Raw genomic sequence first — 19,970 nt, 5'->3', positions numbered from 1 at the left:
CTCCATGCTAAGAGATATAAAAGATTCAGGGTCAAACAATACCAAATGTACAGGCCTCAAAACCATTGATGTTAGGACATTCACTAGTTTTAGCTAAGATATATTAGTTTTCACATTGATATTAGGACATTCACTAATTTTAGCTAAGATACATCTGAAATACTGACAAGTGATTACTTATAATAAGATGAAGTAAATTTTTTGAAAAATAAAACATTAATAATTCTGGAGGATATACCAAAGGAACAAGTACCAGTTTAAGGTATCAAACAATTTGTTTCATTAATCATTTTGATTCCATGTTCTAAAACCCAGAATTTAGTTATCTTTCTTCTAAGCCAAGAGCTTCCTGTCATGTCAGTATCTGTATTATGAAATAAAGAAGACTGAGATAAAATGCTTTTATTTATCACAATGGCTGTTATCAATTGCCTAGGACTTCAACAGTATCATGGAAGTCCAGGGAAAGTTCATGCATAAAGTTATTGCCTTAGCTGACTTAGAATTGCCCCATTCGATGATACAGAGCAACCCTTGGTGAAGCCTTTTAAAAAAGAGACGGTGAAAAATGGGTTAACAGAGGCAAATACAGCATCTGCTTTTAGAGCTACTGACTCAGGAATTCTCTCAATTATGAAATATTGAAGAGAAGTGATTTTTCATTCTTAAAATCTGGTGATGACAACATTCCTTACTCCAGAGCTGGCATCATTGCTGTCTTGTGAATCATCGCCTGCTCCAGTTACTGATAAATCTACATCCTAATCACCACCCATGTTGTTCTTCTCAGAGAAGTGATCAAAATTCCATGTGTCTTCATCTGAATCATCTTCCCAGTCTTTCCAATGTTGAAGTCCACACTAAACCAATTAAGTTTTGCCTTTTCTTTTGTTAACCTTGGCCAGGACTGACCAGATTCGCCTTTTGTAAACAATTAAAAATTGATCTATTCTTTTATGCTTGGAATCATTTGGACCAATCCAGTGAAAAAGATCAATTTAATGTAAATGTTTAAAATTATCACTTCCTCTAAAACAACTGAATGTAAGGTTGGATTTTTCTAAATTTACATTAATATCTTTACTGTCTTCACAAAATTTAATGAAGATATAGTCCCTTTAATTGTACCACTTTGAAGAAGCTGGTGAACCTAAGAGGGGTATAGGTGAATGGGTGGGTGGGGATCTCTCCAACTCTTCTTGCTTCCCTCAGACTACAGCAGCAGGGGGCTCCCCCTGAGTTCCCATATTGCACCAAGGGGAGAGAACCAACTCTCGTCTTGGGAGAGGAAGAATGTCTCAGCATCACAGTTCTCTATAGAAGATTGTCCATGGAGGAGATATTAGAGGTTAACGTGCCTTGTTTTTTTTTTTTTTTTTAAGATTTTATTTATTTATTTGACAGACAGAACACAAGTAGGCAGAGAGGCAGGCAGAGAGAGAGGAGGAAGCAGGCTTCCTGTTGAGCAAAGAGCCTGATGTGGGCCTCAATCCCAGAACCTTGGGATCATGACCTGAGCCAAAGGAGCAGGCTTTAACCCACTGGGCCATCCAAGCGCCTCGTTAACGTGCCTTGTTAACATGCTTTCTGGTAAGTGGAAAGATACATTCTTTATTGTACATTAACAAAATTGGGGCTTTACTCTATAAATCGGTATCCCTTGAGGTTGTTTTTTGTGTTCTAGAACATGAGGTCAACAGCATCAGGGTGAAGTGAGTCAGCACTGAAGGGGCTGATTATATGGATTTGGGGTCTGAGCAAAAGAGGGGAAAATGAGTTGACAATAGTGGCAAGGGTGTTATTTTAATTATGAACTACGAACTTAGTCGGTAAGAAGGGACTATCGAAGAAAACTTGCACCAGAGTTAAGCAGGCAAATGAAGACCCTTTGACTTGCTACAGGGGAGAGAGACTGAACTCTACTTCCCTGAATCAAAAGGTTAGAGGGATGGTCTCTTGGGTGGCTCAGCTGGTTCAGTGTCTGCCTTTGGCTCAGGTCAGTCCTGGCATCAAGCCCCGCCTGCGGATCCCTGCTCAGCCTGGAGTCTGACTTTCCTTCTCCTTTTGCACCTTCCATTCATCTCTCATTCTCTGTAATGAATAAATTTTAAAAATCTAAAAAAAAAAAAAAAAAGTAAGAGGGTTGTAAATGCTGAGATAAACTAGTGAAAAAGTACTGGAGGTTGGTCAGTGGAATGTGCCCAGTACACTGAATCAATCCTGAGTTTGAAAATCTTTGTGATTAAGCCACCTGCATTTGCTAATAGGCACTTATCAAGCTAGGCTTCTATTCTTCAATGGGAGACAGGGGTGCTATCTTTCTTGATGGTTACACTTTCAGAGATGACTCCCAGGTTCTTGAAAAAGACATTCCTGGGTTGTAAAACTGGCTAGAGGTTGGGAGAGGATTTACCTACATTTCCAAAAGCGTAGAGAAAGAATTTGCAATTATGAGCATTTATAAAGTAACCACTCTAAGAAAAGGGAGATTAAGGGCCTATAGTCAGGAAGAGACCTGCCCCAAATTTAGTCAAGCTGAGGGGAATGTTAAGGCCATCTTGGTCAGTGAATAGAAAAGGTGGTGAGAGACACAGAAATCACATCAGGATAAATGGATTATAGTTTCCAGTTTTGTCAAATAATTTTAAGTGGTAGCCTACATTGGGAGTTAGGAAACACGGGTCTTATACAGGTCTTAGAGAATAGTGACTTTTTTTTTTTTTTTTTTTTTTTAAATCCTGTGACAGTAATCTTTCCTGCTTTAGGAAGGAAAAAAGTTGGTGTATTAGAAATGAAAATGGATTGCATGTAAGGCCATCTGACATTTGTTCTCAGAATTCCTACTGGTTCTTAATATACTGAAGTGCATCCTCTTTAGCAAGTAAGTTAACTTTGTAAATCATACCATAATCAGTAAACCTCAAAAAAAAAAAAAAAAAAAAAGGGAAGAAAATAATCATTTAGGGTATACACACCAAGTATCAATAGATGTTCGATATTTTCTCATGGATTATTTCATTTAATTTTCACAATTCTTAGAAGTATGTAAGAATTAATCCATATTTATGGATGAAGAAACCAAACCTAATGCAGTTTTTGAAACTTAATTAATGTATTAATCCAGCTTTGTGTTCTTTGGTATTAAAAAAGGCGTCTTCATTGTCACTGTCACTACAGAATACGGAACTATAATTGTGAGACCAAATGTTCCCTATAAAAACAGCAGATCTCTCCAATATGAGGAGTTTGAGAGGCAGGGAGGAGGGGATGTGGGGGGAAGGGAAGGAAAAAAATGAAGCAAGATGGGAGAGGAGGGAGACAAACCATAAGAGACTCTTAATCTCAGGAAACAAACTGAAGGTTGCTGGAGGTGGGGAGGGAGGGATAGGGTGGTTGGGTTATGGACATTGGGGAGGGGATGTGCTATGGTAAGTGCTGTGAAATATGTAAGCCTGATGACTCACAGACCTGTACCTCTCAGGCAAATAATACATTATATGTTAATAAAAACAAAACAAAGCAAAACAACAACAACAACAACAACAAAACCAGTAACAAAACAAAACAAAAAACCCCTGCAGCAAACTTGGTTATTGTCAACTTTCTTCTCTCTGGTGTGATCATTTCCATATTATACTTTTCCAAATACGCATTTTCTTAGTATTTTACTCAAAGACAACCACTGTGTAGATTGTTTTTACTCCAGGGAGGGTCACTGCCAACAACTTGTACAGACATTTTTTTTTATTACTAACAAAAGGAATAATGGCTTTCGGCTGTTAACCAAAGAATAAAGCAGTAAGCACCTAAATAGTAAGTTTGCTAAAGTACCTTTTTACTTGAAGCTCCACATTTTGTAAAATTATTGACTTTGATATGCAATTGACGTCCTGTTGAGGCCTTTTCCCATCCATCTCTAAACTTGATATATATAGGTTACTTTCATTTTAATACACACTCTAAATCTACTTGATAGATGTAGAGGAAAAAAATAGTCTGACCTTAAAGTAAAAATTCTTTAGAAGAAAACACGGTATTTCTCCATTTCAATTTTAGAGCAACTGTCAATTTAAAGTGTTCCATTGATTATATCATCTTACAGGATTTTGATGATGTTAGATTTGGAAATATAACAATTTCTATTTATTTTAACTGTACATCAGCTTTAAGGATTTGTCTTCAAAATCAAATACTTTCCAATTCAAATTGCTTTGTTTTCATTGTAAGTATTATCTAAATACAATAGATTATGTTGAAAAAAAAATCAAACTAGTTGACTTTGGATGGCTATTGATTACCAGATGATAAAATAATATAAATGGCATAGTTGGGCTCCAGAAAATTGCTAAAATAAAGGCAATTCATACTGAAACATCCAAAATTGCCCTTATTAAATCATGTGCAAGCCAACTCAGTTTAAAGTGTGCAATGAATTATTTTCATGCTATGAAGATGGCCAGGGTTTTGGATGTGGTTGTCAGTCCTTAACATTCTCTAGAAAAATGATCTGAATTGTATAGATCTATTTCATGCATTTAATGAAAGAGTAAATATTACACTTACAGATCAACTGATGCCACCCCTTGGTGTTTATTCTGACTTTCTGCAGCAGAGAAAATTGTTTTCACTGCATAGGCCAGTGAGTAGATTGGTCATTAGACTAGCATCTTGTGGGGCTTTACCTCAACCCGGACATTTGCATACATTTCCCCCTCATTTCACTTTATTGTCTGTCTTTCTTTTTTTCTTTCTTTCTTTCTTTCTTTCTTTCAGAAAAGCAGGAGAGAAATGCTCTGGCAAATTGCAACTACCTATGACGATTTCATGAGAATTTGAAATGATATTTGCCAAGTGCAAAGCACTAGATGAATACACAGAGCATCATGCAAAATTACCAGGAGGAGACTCAAAGAGGATTTTATAACTTTATAGCTCTGTACTTGCTTTGATTTTAATATCATTTCCAAAAGTAATTTATTTTGTTAATGGCTTTATTTGGAAATAACACATTATAAATAGGAAATATAGATACCACATAGCACAGATAAAAGTGAAATTATGTACACTCCAAAAATCCCAATGGGAATGTTGGCTAATCTAGAGCTACAGTTTCCAGAATCATCCTTCCTGTATAGTTCCAGCGTGGCATTGGTCACAATAGAAATTTGCATAAGATTTGAACCAATGAATCAGCAGCCATCAACTCCCTAAAGTCATCAAACTCACCATAGTAGGAGGCAGAGAAAGGCAGTTGTAGAGGGGCTGGGGGCTTCCAGTGTATCCTCACTCTGAATTTTTCTCTTCTTTTTGACCACTGACTCAGCGACTTATAATGACTTACAATTTTCCAGCTCCCCTTTGTAGATACTTATATGTCTCATTCTGATGATAAATTCCTGAGTGCATAATATTCAGAGTGGCTCTGTTTCCTTAATTAAAGCCCAACTAATCTACTGAGAACATTTTCATTAGTATTCACTTGTGCATTTCTTTTTTATTATTTTTCAATTGATTCAGTCAACATTTGAGAGTCGCTTTTCTTTGTCCCTCCTTCCTTTCTCTATTTTCTTGCTTCCTTTTCTTTCTGTCGTATTATTTATTTATTTATTTATTTAAGATAGAGTAAGCAAGAGAGAGCATGAGTGGAGAAGGGCAGAAGCAGAGGGAGAAGCGGGCTTCCCTCTGAGCAAAGAAACCAAAGTAAGGCTCCATCCCAGGATCCTGGGATCATGACCGAAGCGGAAGGTAGATGCTTAACACCCAGACACCCCACCTGTTTGTCAATAATAAATTATTGTTATGTGACTTGAATAAATAGTATTAAAATGATGTGATTTAGGAATCAAATTATTAAGACTGTTTTCCTAATGAACATTCTGATTATTTGAATCTAAGATCCCACCACCTCCATCAGTCTCCTTGCAGTTAACTGTAATCCAGTGTTGTGTGAACATAATACAATTTGCCTCCATTTACAGAAATGTTCATTGTCTTCTAAAAATAATCAATTACATGATTTTGTAAATAATGGTAAGTGTAAATATCATTTATAAAAGACTAAATTTAGATTAAGGAGTGACTATGGTTACAAATTATATTTGCTCTGTTTTCTTTGTAAAATATTTTTCTTAAAATACTTACTCTTTAAATATTTTTCTTAAAATCCTTACTCTTTAAATAATAACTCTTTCTAGTCACTAGAAAGAGTATATTAACTGACTTAAAAAAAAAAAAAAACTTTAAGTCAGGAAAAGCATTCAATCTGGATATTGCAGTTATTATGTTCAAACGAGAAATTTGTAAGAAAGAATTACCCAAATGAATTAGTCATAAAATCAGCATGGACCCATGGCTTTAGGTACTAGCACTCACTGATCTGCTTTACTGGGACCCAAAAAATTACCTTCACTTTCCAGAAGGACAACATGGCAAATGTGAGCATGTATAAACTCTGCATTATAATAAATCTTTAAATATAGACCCTCTCCACCTAAAAGGAGATCTGTGTTTTCCTTCCCTTCATCTTGAATTTAATTTCATGCTGAGAATTCTATTGAGTTAAACTTGTACAAAATAGTAATTCTTGTCCATGTATTTTTTTTTACTACTCTTAATTTTGCTCTTTGCTCTGTAGCCCTTCCATTATTAAAACTACAAAGCAAAACAAAACAAGGTTAACATGCTTTGCTCCAGGTGAAATAATGCACAAAGTATTTCAGTATTTGTTTCAAATTCTCAGCTCTGAGTTCCAAAATATACTCTTGATCTTTATAACATAAACAATATCCTTGAAAACAGTTTGAGAGGGATAAAGATTTATGCAATCTAAAGTGTCAGAGAGTAGAGAACTTGCCACATGAAGTTGATACTATGAATTCCAGAGGAAGATAAATGCAAGAGTATTAGTGTGGATAATATCAGCTGCTGGAAAGAACAGATCCAAAGGGTATAAAGACCTAATCACAACAGAATGTATTTCTAAATCACTGAACCATCCAGTGCAGGTGTTCCTGGTTGATAGGAGGTCTTCTCCATGTGGGGATCCAGTGACTTGGGCTCCCTCCCTCTTGTGGCTCACTCATCCCCTCACACCTCCTTGCTATCTGAAACTCAGTGTCCAGCCAGCTGAAGGGGAAATTAAGTGGAAAAAAATCACCAGCTCTTAAAAAGCTTTGTTCCTACATCACTTGCACTCATACTCTGTTTATAAGAACATTGACTTCAAGAAACTAAGATGGGGTAATAATAGCCAGGTTCTTGAGTGGTATGATGTTTTTCTATGTTAGTAAATGGAATAATTATTTTATCACCTCAAGAGTTATCTTTCAATGTCTAATTGGCTCTTGGAGAAGGTTCCCTTATCACCACCTAGAATGTATCCAAATCAGCAACTGAAAGGAATAGAAGAATTATCTCCAAGTTAAGACACTTTGATAATGCTGAGGTGACCTACCTCTTAGAGAAAAGTATTTTACTATCCTTTGTCAGTAAGCACCTGGTTCTGTCAATTCTTATCTTAAAGATTTTGGTAAGTACTTTTTTTTTCCATTTGAACATAGTGCATGTTTATTATCGCTAGTGCATTAGACATACAAGCTTTTGACAATAAGTGATTTTCAAAAAGAACTGAGTCTAACCTTTGCTTCCCATCTGGTAGTATTCATATATGAAATGGAAATGTGGCTGCATAAGTGTGTCTGAACCTTCAAATGTTCTATCTTTCAGCTCTATTCAGGAAAATAGGTGGTTAATTCCATGTTTCTGGTACTGCTAATTCCTTACTGAGTAATCTGATCTTCGAAAGCTAGAAATCGAAAATTAAGAATAAAAGTACACTTTAGTTGAGACTCTAAACCTTGCTTTAGGAATAATTCTAAAAATGTTCTCCAGGGGCACCTGGGCGGTTCAGTCAGTTAAGCATCTGCCTTCAGCTCAACTCATGATCCCAGAGTCCTGGGATGGAGCCTCGAATTAGGCTCTCTGCTCAGCAGGGAGCCTGCTTCTCCCTCTCCCCATCCCCACTTGTCTCTTTCTCCCCTTCTCTCTCTCTCTCAAATAAATAAATAAAATCTTAAAAAGAAAATTGTTCTCCAAATATTCCTGTAGCTGGTTATTCAATCAAATACTACTCTAGTTATTTCTGTAAAGGGACTTTGCAGATTAAATTCAGATTATGAACCAACTGACCTTAAGAAAGAGAGCTTATCCTGGTAGACTTGATATAATCACATGGAGCCTTAAAATTAGAAGAGGAAAATAGAAAAATATGTGGTGGGAGACAGCAGAGGAGCTATGAGACCAAAAGGGATGTCAGAGATAGTCAAAGCATGAGAAGAACTCAATCCACAATTGCAGTCTTTGAATATGGAGGAAGGGGGCTCTGACCCAAGAAATGCAGGCAGTTTCTAGAAGACATGGGTGACTCCCAGTCAGCAGTGAGCAAAGAAGCAGGAACATCAGTTTGACGGCCACAGAAAACTGAATTCTGGTGCATCCTGAACTAGCTTGGAAGTGAATTAAAATCCAAAGTCTCTATAAAGCAATGCAGTCCTGCCAAGAATTTGGCTCTTTGAAACCAGAAGTAGAGAATGAGATGAGCGATGTGTGTACGCTTCTGACTTACAGAACTTTAACATAATAAGCAGCTCTCATGGTAAGTCTGTGCTGAATCTGTGGTAACTTGTTACACATCAGCAACAGACAATACGTGACTTTATGGGCCAAGAAAACCGGTGTTTTTACATTAAGTAGCATAAACTAGTGGAGTGGAAGTGCCCATTGGTGCTTCCTGAAGTTTTAAAAATCACTTCACCAAATGAAGTTTTTAAAACGTTCCCTAGAAAACATATACTGTATTATCAGAGTCCAGTAATACTGTTTTACAAGGAACTAGGACTTAGGGGAAATCAGGGCAAATATGTAACATTGTTTGAGTTTTAACCTTATGTTCAGAAATGTCATTACTTCACAGATATAATCTAGCATATTCCCAGTCATCCTGGATTGTATTGCAGCTGTGTGTTTTCAGGCTTTGTAGACTAACGACTTTGGTACATATTTTCACCCTCTCAAATTTCGATTCTTTTTTTTATTTGCTACATGAAATCTTGACATCCCTTATGTTGAATTACCTTGACAAAACTGCCTCTAATTCTCAGTGATGATCCATTTGGAGACAACACTGCACTCATATTTGAAAACACTTTCTGAAGAGACATCTGATATATACAAGTGCTTTAAAAATCAATGAACTTTTAGAAATGGTGACAAAATGATAAAGCAGCAAACTTCAAAATCTCGCGAAAGGTTTCCTTTTGTATCAACAAGCATTTATTAGGAATCTACTGTGTGTCTAGAACTTAAAAAGCTAGGATATAACGAAAAAACAAAATCAAGTTGGAGCCAGACAGATCTAGGTTTGAATCAATTATCTAACCACTGACTACATGTAACTTTAGGTAAGTCACCCAATGTCTGGGACTTCAGTGGTCTCACCTGTCAAATCAGAACAGCAATTAGTTTCTTCACAAACTATACAGAGGGGAGTAAAACCATCCAGAGGAGCACGTCTAGTTGATCTTTATTGTAGGCTGAATACTAAGGCTCTAATCCCTGGAACCTGTAAATGTTAGGAAAAAGGATCTTTATAGCCCAAGTTATGATTCTTGAGATGGGAAAATTATTCTGGCTTATCTGCATGGGCCGAAAAATGCAAGCACTAGTGGCCATTAAAACAAAACAAAAAAAAAACAAGGCAGATGGTTTTGACACAGAAGAGAAGAAGGCAGTGTGACTATGGAGGCTGATTAGAGGAATGTGGCCCATAAACCAGGGAACATCAGCTGCCACCAAAAGCTGAAGGAGGAAGGAATGCATTTTCCCCAGGAGCCTCCAAAAGGAGTGCAGTCCTGCTGATACCTTGATACCAACACAGTGAAACTGGTCTTGGACTTCTGGTGTCTAGAACGCTGAAAGAATGCATTTCTGTTTTGTTTCTAGTTACCCAATTTGTTGTCATTTGTTATGGAAGCCACAGGGAGCTAACATAGTGTTCAATGAAAGTTAGTTTGCTTTCCCATCTTTAGCAAGTTTTTGTCTGTCGTGGTACTACCTCATTGGGACTTTCATTCTATTTTCATCATTGGAAATGAGACATCATATCTATTGTAATATAACTGTGGTATAACACTTTCATCTAGTTATCATTTTACTCAATAAATTTATTTGGTTAAAGTTATTCCTACACGTTTACTAACAATGAGGGTTAGCTACTCATTGTATTAGGGCATGTAGAGGATCACAAGATAGACCAAGTCTCTCTCCTGAAAGAATCTGTAATCTGCCTTAGTAGTTACATTTGTATAAGACAATTTGCACTAAATAGGTTAAAAATTTTCAGAAAATCAAAGGAGGGAAAGATCAATTCCTACTCAAGAATCAGGAAAGGCTTTATGGAGGAATTCACCTTTGATCTGTGTCTTCAGGAGAGCTTATATTTTACACAGGTGCAGAGATGGTGCAGGGAAGAATAGTAAACAATAGGGAAACTATGAGCGAGCTTAATGGGACCATCATATGCCCAGCAAAATGTGGGAGGAAAAGCTATTTAACCAGAGGAATAGAGAGACATATTCATGGCATACAGTCTCTGGATATTGTCCAATAACTTCATATGTTTTGAAACCAAGGCTACCCCCTTATTTTTTAAAATTGCATGATGTTTAATTTTTTTAAACACTGGAAACTCTATCAGAGCTACAAAAGTCTTTCAGAGACTGTGATATGGGGGGCCTAGCAGAAATGTCCTCAAGTAATTAGCTAGGTCATGTGAGACAATAACAAGAAAACTTACAAATAGTAGTCTGGATATTTCAATTTTTTTAAAAAAGATTTTTTTTTTTTTATTTATATTACAGAGAGAGAGATCACAAGTAGGCAGAGAGGCAGGCGGGGTTGGGGGGAGCAGGTTCCCTGCTGAGCAGTGACCCCGCCCCCCATGCAGGGCTTGATCCCAGGACCCTGAGATCATGGCCTAAGCCAAAGGCAGAGGCTTAACCCACTAAGGCACTCAGGTGCCCCTACTTCAAGATTTTTTTTTAACTACCAAATTCCTATGTGAATTTGATACTGAATGAAAGCAGAGGAGAATACCAAAGTTTACGTGCATACTTTTTTTCCCCATTGTGTTTTAATAATGAAGCCCCTATAACTTTAAAATGTTTACATTATTCTCTTCTTTTCAGGCAAATATGTGGAGCCCAAAGCAGTAAAGCCATGATATGATTTTAGTTTAAAAGTCTGCAGAAGAGGACAGCATTCAAACAGCTGAAGACGTAGTTTCATCAAAACGCAGCTGGCTGTTTTTAGTGTGACGATTTGGTTTTCTCACACCTGAATGTTCTTTAAATCGATCTACTGCCGCTGTAGGTGTTTGGGGCTAAATTGGAGGATCACTATTCATTATCGTCTGTGGAGACTGTCTCTCATTTTACCCTAATGTAGAATAGGTCAGGAGAGGAAAGGAAGAACAGCAAAACCATCCAGGCAGCGGAAGGGGAGAGAGATTGATGAGCCATGGAAGCAAGGAAGGGACATTAGACAGTTTGCTCCTGGAGCTCATGTAAACCAACAATGGAAATAAAAAATGTGGAAGTGAGAAGATGGAGGGAGAACTATGGAGAAATCAAGTGACACTTAAAAAGTTAAGTTTCACTACTAAGTTGGTTGGGCAGGTAAGTTTCCATCCTTGATAAGTAAGGGAAATGAACTCTCATATACTCAAGAATAGCTGGATATTCTGATATATATTTCTAACACGTTTCCTCTGTACATGTTGTAGACGACTAGCTACAGAATCTGGTTGTACAGCTGTAAATATTTTGAAGATAACTGATTAAATGAGTAGATAGCAGGCCTTCACAGCTGTATAGGATTTTATGATTTTCATTCAGTAAATCTAATCCCACTTAATTTTCCCAATGACTTGAGTGTAGCAGGCATATGTTCCACTTTCCGGGCAAAAAAACCATAGATGGCAGCTTGCCAAGGACACCTAACCTCTAATTTGTTGATCTAAGACTCCAACTTTAATCCAGGGTGTTTCCCATCAAACTGATAACTGACTGCTATCCACAAAAACTGATGCAGCAATAGTTTGATGAAAAACATTGGTAAGTATCAGACAGTGATTAACAATAACGGTTATTAAAAAACATTTTAAGTGTTTACTGTGTTCTAGTCTTCTATGTGCTTTATCCTACAACGACCATATGAGGTAAGTGTTAATATTACCATCATTTTTTGATGGGTAAATTGATAAAGGAGGAGGTTACTGAGTACCTAAGGTCATACAGATAATGTGAACCCAGGAAGTTAAGCTTCAGATCTCATTTTCCTAACCAGTAGGTATATTACTTCAAAATCAGGTATGTAAGAAACAAAATTACTTTAGGTCTAGTTTCTACTCATAAACTAATGAACAGTCACTCCTAAAATGCCGTGCTTCATTTAATTTGGGCATATTTACATTTTGCTCCACAACAACCATGGCCAGAAATACTCAGGCAAATTAGAACAGAAAGGTGATTTGAGTTACTGCAGACACCCAATTTAGATAATTAAGACTTTCCTATTACATTTTTCTTTGGATATGCAAGAACTGACTTTTGCAGAATATATAGGTTACTTTGAAAAAACTTGGGAAATACTTCTTATAATCAAAATCTAAAGTTTATGGGGAGAGAGAAAAATGTTCATCTATCTTGTCAGTATTTTCTTTATCATTTCTGGCATCTTATCTGTCTGGATTTCTGATGTAACAAGTGGATCTGTGGATAAATTTTAACTTTCTACTTCACTCACCTAGGATAAATTTTCCAATGTCAATCATTTACATTTCAGTAGTAGAGAAGACTGCTACAATATACAGATATTATTTATTCCATAAGATTAAAAAAAAGTGGGGGGTGCCTGAGTGGCTCAGTGGTTTGGGACCTCTGCCTTCAGCTTGGGTCATGATCCCAGGGTTCTGGGATCAAGCCCCACATCGGGCTCTCTGCTCAGCGGGGAGCCTGCTTCCTCCCCTCTCTCTGCCTGCCTCTCTGCCTACTTGTGATCTCTGTCAAATAAATAAATAAAATCTTAAAAAAATAAAATAAAATAAAAACCTGGCTCCTTGATGTTGGGTGAGCCCATGAGGCTAGCCTAGCCAATGAGGTGTGAGCTTTCATCTTTCAGTGGTCAAGCACGTCCCCTTGGGGAAACATATAGAAAGGGAAGTAGAGAGAGGGTGACTGAACCTGGCTCTGCTTCATGTTAATGGAAAGTAAAAGTGGATTGTAGGGAGAAGCTGAGTCCAAGATCCAACATAGGAAGACCCTGAACTCACCTCCTTCATGAATACACTGAACATATGGGCAGTTCTTTATATGTATAGAGTAATTGCTCCTGAAGAAAAACTGAGGGCTAACTAAACAGCTTCTGTACAACAAAGGGTAGAGGGAATCCATACAGAAGGGCAGGAAAGATAGAGACATAGTGACCACAGGAAACCCCGTCCTGGTGTTGTGAACTGCAGTGGGGAGGGAGAGTACTGAAGGACCAGGTGCAGAGTGGTTCACCCTGAAGCACAAAAATAAAGCCAGCGTTTAAAAGGGCAACTAGAATTTGAATGAACCAGGCCTTGAGTGTCTGCCAAATGGTGGGGAACTTGTTGAGTGTTCTCCAATGTCAGAGGGGCTGGTGAGTGCCATTGTTATGTTCCTTTTCCACCTTGACAGCACAGATGGAAGGAAGCAGGGTTCAGGCACCCTAGTCAGCCTGACAACAGCTCCAGCTGCCCTGGGGCACAGAAAAAAAGCTATGATTTAAAAACAATCAGAATATAAAGGAAATGGCCCCAAAAGGGGCTGACAAGTGTCACTGTTTATGTCCACCCTCCACCCAGATAAGCATAGATGGGAGCCGGGTATGGGCACCCAGGCCAGCGGGCTGCCCTACAAAGCCCTGGACTCCTATACCATACCTGCCATCCCCCAGAAAGGCTCCACCCAACTGCCTGAGCTCCAGTCATCCCACCAAGGCAGCCCCAGTTCAGCAGCAAACACCAGGACACCCTTGGATAGTGTCTACTACTGCTCCAGCCGTCTCACCAAAGCACTGCAGGATACACCAGGCCCAGACCCACCACAGCTCCAGATGACCTACCAGAGAGGACCTCCTCTTTGAAGCACTCCAGGACTTCCCAACCTGTATCTGCTTCAGCTCCAGCTGTCCTGCTAGGGCACTGTCTGCAGGGAGTGTGCTGGAACCACCAGGTATATGCCTAGCTTCAGCTCTTGCCATCCTGCCAGGAAGCCCCCTGCACAGAGTGCACCAGTACAACCTTGCCTGTGCCCACTTCAGCTCCATCAGTCCCACCCATGTGCCCTATGGGCAGAATTCCCTGAAACACCCCTCCCCAGGCTGCACCCACTTCAGCTCCAGCTGTCCTGCAAGGGTGTCCCCTGTGAGGAATGCCCTAAAACCCCATGGCCTGAGCCCACTTCAGCCTCAGCCCTCCCACCAGAGTGCCTTGTGTGTGGAGTGCTCTGGGAAGTCCTGGCCCACGCCCACATTGGCACCAGCCATCCTGCCAAAAAGGCTCTGATGCAAGCTGGTGAAAACCACCAGACAAATGCAATCTACGTAAGGGACATTCCCATAAAGCCAGTTCTTCAAGACTAGCAGAAGTAGCTTTTCTGTCTAATTCAGAGAAACAAACACAGAAAGTCAGACAAAATGAGAACACAGAGAAATATGCTCCAAACTAAAGAAAAAGACAAAGCTCCATAAAGAGAACAGATAAGCTTACTTAATAATAAGCTACTTAATAAAAAGTTCAAAGTAGTGGAAAGAAGGGCCATATGTACCCCTAGCAACAATGGCCACATTTGCCAAACTATGGAAAGAGCCAAGATGCCCTTCAACAGCAAATGGATAAAGAAAATGAGGTCCATATATACTATGGAGTATTATACCTCCATCAGAAAAGATGAATACCCAACTTTTGTATCAACATGGACAAGACTGGAGGAGATTATGCCAACTGAAATAAGTCAAGCAGAGAGAGTCAGTTATATGGTTTCACTTACTTGTGGAGCATAAGGAATAACATGGAGGACATTAAGAGAAGGAAAGGAAAAGTGAATTGGGGGAAATAAGAGGAGGAGATAAAGCATGAGAGACTATGGACTCTGAGAAGCAAACTGAGGTTTTGGAGGGGAGGGGGCTGGAGGTATTAGGTGAGCCTGGTGGTGGGTTTTAAGGAGGGCACAGATTACATGGAACGCTGGGTGTGGTGCATAAACAACGAATCTTGGAACACTGAAAAAATAAAATTAAATTTAAAAGAAGTTCAAAGTAATGGTCATAAAGATGGGCTGGAAAGAAGAATTGATGAATTCTGTGATCATGACCCAAGCTAAAGGCAAACACTTAACTGACTGTGCCACCCAGGCATGCCCAAAATATAGTACTTTTAGAAAGGGTTTGAACTTAAGCAACCAGCACTTTCATATAGACTGCTCTATACTTAGGATCCTCTATATGAAATTCATGGTAACTATAACCTATAATAGATAGCCTATAATAGATTAAAAAAATAAAGTGAAAGGGCTCCAAACATAACTAAAAAGAGCTATCAATCACAAGAGAAGAGAGCTACAGACATAGAGAAGAACAGAGAACTCCAAACATAAACAGAAATCAATGAAGAAAATGGCAATAAGAACACACTTAGTCAATAATTACTTTAAAGGTAAATGTTCTAAATGCTCCAATCAAAGGAAACAGGGTGACTAAATTGGTTAAAACACAAAAAACAAAAACAGGACCCATCTATGGCCAGCCTGCAGATACAGACCTAAAGATACATGCAGATTTAAAGTAAAGGGGTTGACAAAATTATTCCATGCAAATGGAAATAAAACAAAACAAAACAACAACAACAAAAAATAAAACCTGGGTAGCAATACTTATATCAGACAAATAGACTTTTAAAAAAGACTGTAACAAAGGACAAAGAAGAACATTATATAATGATGAATGGATCATTCTAAAAATAGTATATAACAATTGTAAATATCTATGCACTTAACATATGTGCACCTAAGTACAAAAAAATGAATTATTAACAGACATAAATGGAGAAATTGATAGATACAATAATGTAGAGGATTTTAACACCTACTTGCATCAATGGATAGATCATCCAGACAGAAAATCAATAGGAAACAATGTCTTTGAATGACACATTAAACTAGATGAAAACACATATATACCTCAAGCAACAAGAAAAATCTCAAACAATCTAAACTTATACTCAAAGGAACTAGGAAAAGAAGAACAAAGCTCAACTTTAGAAGGAAAGGAATAGAAAGGCCAAAGCGATAACACTGAAATAGAGAATAAAAAATAGGAAATGTCAATGAAACTAAAAGCTGATCTTTGAAAAATAAATAAAATCAATAAACCTTTAGCCACACTCATCAAGAAAAAGAGTTTTGCTTCTTCCTTGCTGATTTGGATGCCTTTTATTTCTTTTTGTGTCTGAATGCTGTGGCTAGGACTTTGAGTATGGTTTGTTTTTGTTTGTTTGTTTGTTTGTTTTTAGATTTATTTATTTATTTGAGAGAGAGAGAGAGGGAGAGATAGAAAGTGGGGGCAGGGGGAGAGGGAGAGAGAGAGACAGAGTCCCAAGCAGACTCCATGCTGAGCATGGAGACTGACATGGGGCTTGATACCACAACCCTGAGATCATGACCTGAGCAGAAACCAAGAGTCAGAGGCTTAACTGACTGAGCCACCCAGGTCCCCCAAGTATGATGTTGAATAGAAGTGATGAGAGAGAGGACACCCTTGTCTTATTCCTGACTGTAAAGGAAAAGCTATCACTTTTTTCCTTATTGAGGATGATATTACCAGTGGGTTTTTCATTTATGGTCCTTTATTATATTGAGATATGTTCCCTCTAAACCCAATTTGTTTAGAGTTTTTATCAAGAATGGACATTGTACTTTGTCAAATACTTTTTCTACATCTGTTGAAATGATCATAGAGTTCTTATCCTTTCCTTTATTGATGTGTTGTATCATGTTGATTGGCTTACCAATACTGAACCACTCTTGCAGCCCAGAAATAAATCCCACTTGACTATTGTGAATGATTTTTTCACGTATTGTTAGATTTGGTTTGCTAGTAGTTTATTGAGTTATTTTTGCATCTGTGTTCATTAGGAATATGGACCTATAGTTTTCTTTCTTAGTGGTGTCTTTCTCTGGTTTTGGTATCAGGGTAACACTGGCCTCATAGGATAAATTTGGAAGTTTTCCTTCCTTTTCTATTTTTTTTAATAGTTTCAGAGGAATAGGTATTAACTCTTTTTTAAATGTTTGGTAGAATTCACCTGTGAATCCATCTGGTCTTGGGTTTTTGTTTGTTGGGAGTTTTTTGATTACTTGTTCAATTTTTTTGCTGGTTATTGGTCTGTTCAGGTTTTCTATTTCTTCTTTTTTCAGTTTTGGTAGTTTGTATGTTTTTAGGAATGGGTCCATTTATCCCAGGTTGTCCAATTTGTTGGCATATAGTTTTTCGTAGTACTCTCTTATAAATGTTTGTAATTATAATTGATTTCTGTGGTGGTTATTATTTCTCTTCTCTTACTTATGATTTTATTTATTTGGTTCCTTTCTCTTTTCTTTTTGATAAATCTGGTGAGAGGTTTACCAATTTTATTATTTTTTTTCAAAGAATCAGCTCTGGTTTCATTGATCTATTCTGTGTGGGATTTTTTTGTTTGTTTTGTTTTTAGTTTCTATGTCTTTTATTTCTGTCTAATCTAATCCTCCTTGTTTCTTTCATTCTGCTGGTTTTGGACATCATTTTTTTCTTTTGCTAGCTCTTATAGGTATAAGGTTAGGTTGTTCATTTGAGATTTTTTTTTCTTGCTTCTTGAGGTAGATCTATGTTGCTATATACATCCCTCTTAGGACAGGTTTTATTGCATCCCAAAAGTTTTGGACCATTGTGTTTTCATTTTCATTTGTTTCCATATACTTTGTGATTTCTTCTTTGACTTCCTGGTTGTTTAATAGCATTCATTGTTTAATAGCATGTTCTTTCACCTTCATGCATTTGTGATCTTTCCAGACTTTTTCTGGTGGTTGATTTCTAGTTTCATAAGCTAGAATGTATAATGGAGAAAAGAGAGTCTTTTCAAAATATAAAAGAATAAAAGGGCCAGTTTCTTAACTATACAGATAAAAAACTCAAATAGATTAAAGACCTAAATGAGAGACCTGAAACCGTAATACTCCTAAAAGAAAAGATAGGGAATAATCTCCTGAACATCAGCTTTAGTAACATATTTATGACTATGTCTCCTTAGGCGAAAGAAATAAAAGCAAAAATAAACTATCGGGACTATATCAAAGTTAAAAGGTTTGCACACAGAAAAGGAAACCATCAACAAAACAAAAAGGCAAACTACTGAATGGGAGAAGAGATTTTCAAATGATTTATCCAATAAGGGGTTAATATCCAAAATATATGAAGAATTTATACCAAAGTCAGCACCAAAAAAGAAATCCCACAAAACAAACAAAAACCACCCATGAAATAATTGAATTTAAAAATGGGCAGAGGAACAAATTGACATTTTTCCAAAAAAGACCTTCAGATGGCCTACAGACACATGAAAAGATGCTCAACATCACTAATCATCAGGGAAATCTAAATCAAAACCATAATGAAATATTGCTTTATACCAGTCAGAGTAGCTACTATCCAAAAAACAAAAAGTAAGTATTGGGGAGGATATGAAGGAAAAGAAATCCTCTACACTGTTGATGAGAATGTAAATTGGGGCAGCAACTGTGGAAAACGGTTTGGAAGTTTTTTAAAAAATTAAAACTAGAAATACCATATGATCCAGTAACTTCACTACCAGGTATTTACCCAAAGAAAATGAAAACACAAATTAGTTTGAAAAGATCTGTGCATCCCATGTTTATTGTTGTATTATTTACAATAGCCAAGAAATGGAATTGACCCAAGTGTCCACTGATAGATGAAAGAATAAAGAAGATATAATATATATGTGCAATGGAATAGTATGCAGCTATAAAAAGAATAAAATCTTGGGGCACCTGGGTGGCTCAGTGGGTTAAGCCGCTGCCTTCGGCTCAGGTCATGATCTCAGGGTCCTGGGATCGAGTCCCGCATCAGGCTCTCTGCTCAGCAGGGAGCCTGCTTCCTTCTCTCTCTCTCTGCCTGCCTCTCAGTGTACTTGTGATTTCTCTCTGTCAAATAAATAAATAAAATATTTAAAAAAAAAAAAAGAATAAAATCTTGCCACTTGCAAGATCATTAATGGACCTTAAGGATAATATGCTAAGTGAAATAAGTCAAGTAGAGAAAGATAAATACCATATGGTTCCACTTATATGGAAAATCATTTAAAAAAATGAACAAAGAAATCAATCAGAAACAGACTCATAAACACAAAGAACTAGTGGTTACCAGAATGGGAGTGGGGTGAGCGAGGTGTTAATGAGAAAAATAGGTGAAGGGAATTAAGGGGTAAAAACATCCAGTTATAAAATAAGTAAGTCACAGAAATGAAAAATACAGCAGAGGGAACATAGTCAATAATACTGTAATAACATTGAATGGTGACAGATGATTATTACACTTTCTGAACATTGTGTATGTTTAGAATTTTCCAGTCAGTATGCTGTGCACCTGAAACTAATACAATGTTGTATATCAAGTATACTTAAGTAATAAAAAAAATTAAGTGGGTTGTAGGTTTCTACCTTCTTCAGACAACTAAGAAAATCAGAGAAATTTGTATTGGAGGCTTTACTTAGTATTATCAGTCAGGTTTCTGCAGAGAAAAAGAACCAAATACTATATACATAAAGAGTGACAGA

At 37.3% G+C, this 19,970-nt stretch overlaps 1 pseudogene; it reads right to left on the bottom strand.

Annotated features, from left to right (window-relative positions):
- Positions 1-665: 665 nt before the first annotated feature.
- LOC131834588 (prostaglandin E synthase 3-like) lies at positions 666-13,535 on the bottom strand (annotated as a pseudogene).
- Between the last annotated feature and the right edge of the window lie 6,435 nt (positions 13,536-19,970).

This window comes from Mustela lutreola, chromosome 6 (assembly GCF_030435805.1).
Source record: "Mustela lutreola isolate mMusLut2 chromosome 6, mMusLut2.pri, whole genome shotgun sequence".
Classification (NCBI taxonomy): Eukaryota; Metazoa; Chordata; class Mammalia; order Carnivora; family Mustelidae; genus Mustela; species Mustela lutreola.
The sequence above is the reverse complement of the archived record's forward strand: the minus strand, read 5'-3'. Positions and strand labels throughout refer to the sequence as shown.